This window comes from Leuresthes tenuis, unplaced genomic scaffold (assembly GCF_036924035.1).
Source record: "Leuresthes tenuis unplaced genomic scaffold, fLeuTen1.0.hap1 SCAF_8, whole genome shotgun sequence".
NCBI classification, from domain to species: domain Eukaryota; kingdom Metazoa; phylum Chordata; class Actinopteri; order Atheriniformes; family Atherinopsidae; genus Leuresthes; species Leuresthes tenuis.
In genome coordinates this window covers 24,321,415-24,323,873 of record NW_027325362.1, presented here as the reverse complement: position 1 = coordinate 24,323,873, position 2,459 = coordinate 24,321,415, and the positions used below count along the sequence as shown (strand labels likewise).

At 41.9% G+C, this 2,459-nt stretch overlaps 2 non-coding genes across 2 annotated transcripts; both read left to right on the top strand.

Annotated features, from left to right (window-relative positions):
• The first annotated feature begins 565 nt into the window (after positions 1–565).
• On the top strand, positions 566–679 carry LOC140313552 (U5 spliceosomal RNA). Its single transcript, XR_011917069.1, has one exon. It is a non-coding gene; the product is annotated as a U5 spliceosomal RNA (small nuclear RNA).
• Positions 680–987: 308 nt separating this feature from the next.
• Positions 988–1,178, top strand: LOC140313560 (U2 spliceosomal RNA). The gene has a single exon (XR_011917077.1). It is a non-coding gene; the product is annotated as a U2 spliceosomal RNA (small nuclear RNA).
• Positions 1,179–2,459: the final 1,281 nt, after the last annotated feature.

Sequence of the window (2,459 nt, the reverse complement as noted above, 5' to 3'; positions counted from 1 at the left end):
GAGTAAAGGAATTCATTTTATAGCAAAATCCGAAATCGTGAAGAACTCATGAAAGTAAGCTTATTCTCGGATTCCTGAAACTTTAGATTTGCTCTTTCTTTTACTGCAAAATACAACGTTGTTTTTTTTGTTTAAATCTTTCTAGACATGGTAAATATGAAGGACAAAGCAGTTTTAACATAGTTTGAGTGAAGGAATTAGATAGATAAAATCCCAAGAGTCTGCTGAGAAAAGAGAGTGTATGCGAAGTAGACTTTAACACGGCTCTGGGAGCGAGCCGAGTGCGGGCTAACCGGGAGAATTGCTTGAAAGAAACGCGACACCGAATGAGCGGTCAAAACAAAGCCTCAATACGGTGTTCCCGTGGTGTTTTTGTTGCTGCCTTGTCTTTTGCACAGAGTAAAAGACAAGGCAGCCATCGAATAGGGCCCGATTGTTCCTACTTGGTCAGCCGAGGAGCAAGGGGGGGGGGGGGGAGCAAGCGTCTCAACAAAGCAAAGCTCACCATGGGGAAGGTGGCTATGCCAACTAGCCTGATGCCCTGCTCCCGCAGTGACGGATAATCGTAGTCTGGTTTCTCTTCATAACGTACAAGTCTTTCGTCTTTTACTAAAGACTTCCGTGGAGAGCAGCACTAATGAGTTGTTTCTATTTTTGGCAGGCTTTACCTTTGCGGGTGAAGCCCTTTCTGTCTGTGCAAAAGAAATCTTGTTACTGTGCAGAGTGACTTCTCTGAGTAGAGTCGCCTTACTTGTTGCGACTGTGCCGATGTACGAAGCTGGAGTGCAAAGTTGTTGCTTGAATGGTGCTCGCTGGAGCGTGTGGGAGTGAAAAGTTATACCATTTAAAACGGCTGAAGAGTGCTCATTGCAGCGGGTGGGCGGAGTTGCAAAGTGGCACTCTGGCCACCTATGGCCATAAAAAGAACACTGCTAAAAGTGCGCATTGTGCCAGGAAGGGCCCTCGTACGTGAACCAGTGGACAGTTATCGCTTCTCGGCCTTTTGGTTAAGATCAAGTGTAGTATCTGTTCTTATCAGTTTAATATCTGATATGTCCTCTATACGAGGACTACATATTAAATGGATTTTTAGCAATAGGAGTTGAAAAAGGAGCTTGCTCCGTTCACTCCAAGCATCGAACCGGTACTGCAGTGCCGCTGGGAATGGTGCGCTCTTCTCTGCTCTTGTGAAAAATCAAACAGCGGTGCAGGATGGAAGTTTAGGGGAGCCCAAGATGAAACTTTCTTTTAGTCTGCTGAGAAAAGAGAGTGAATGCGAAATGCGAAGTAGATTTTAACACGGCTCTGGGAGCGAGCCGAGTGCGGGCTAACCGGGAGAATTGCTTGAAAGAAACGCGACACCGAATGAGCGGTCAGAACAAAGCCTCAATACGGTGTTCCCGTGGTGTTTAAGAAAAGGTTAAAATACTCGACTGTACACAATCAATAGCGGCAGCGGAGTTGTTCGGCTACAAGAAGATGTGAAAGTCAGACCATGGTTTGTAAAAAGCGGGTAAGAAAAGTTTGGAATGCCCGAATATATACCATAAAAAGCGGAAGCGGAGGTGTTCGTCTGCAAGAAGGTGTGAACATCCGACCAAAGTTTGTAAAAAGCAGTTAAGAAAAGGTTCGAATATCCAACCAAACATAATCAAAAGCGGGAGCAGAGCTGTTCGACTGCAAGTAGGTGTGATTCTATGTATAAAATGAATTCCTTCACTCAAACCAAGTAAAAACTGCTTTGTCTTTAATATTTATCAAATCCCAAATCATGCAGAACGTATGAAAATAAGCTTATTCTCAGATTACTCATCCTTCAGTGTTGCTCTTTCTTCTACTGCAAAATCCAATGGTGTTCTTTGTTGAAGTCGATCTACACATTGATAAATATGGACAAAGCAGTTTTAACATAGTTTGAGTGAAGGAATTCATTTTAAAACAAAATCCCAAAACATGCAGAAAACATGAAAAGCTTATTCAAGGATTCCTTATCCTTCAGTGTTGCTCTTTCTTATATTGCAAAGAACAACGTGGTTTTTTGTTTTGTTTAAATCTATCTCGACATTGATAAATATGGAAGGACAAAGCAGTTTTAACTTGGTTTGAGCAAAGCAATTCATTTTATAGCAAAATCCGGAATCGTGCAGAACTCATGAAAGCAAGCTTATACTCGGATTCCTGAAACTTTAGATTTGCTCTTTCTTTTACTGCAAAGTACAACGTTGTTTTTTTTGTTTAAATCTTTCTAGACATGGTAAATATGAAGGACAAATCAGTTTTAACATAGTTTGAGTGAAAGAATGCATTTTATAAGAAAAATCCCAAATCATGCAGTACTCACGAAAAGCTTTTTCTCAGTTTTCACTGCTTTTTACAAACTTTGGTCGGACGTTCACACCTTCTTGCAGCCGACCCCCTCCGTTTCCGCTTTTGATGGTGTATATTCGGGCATTTGAACC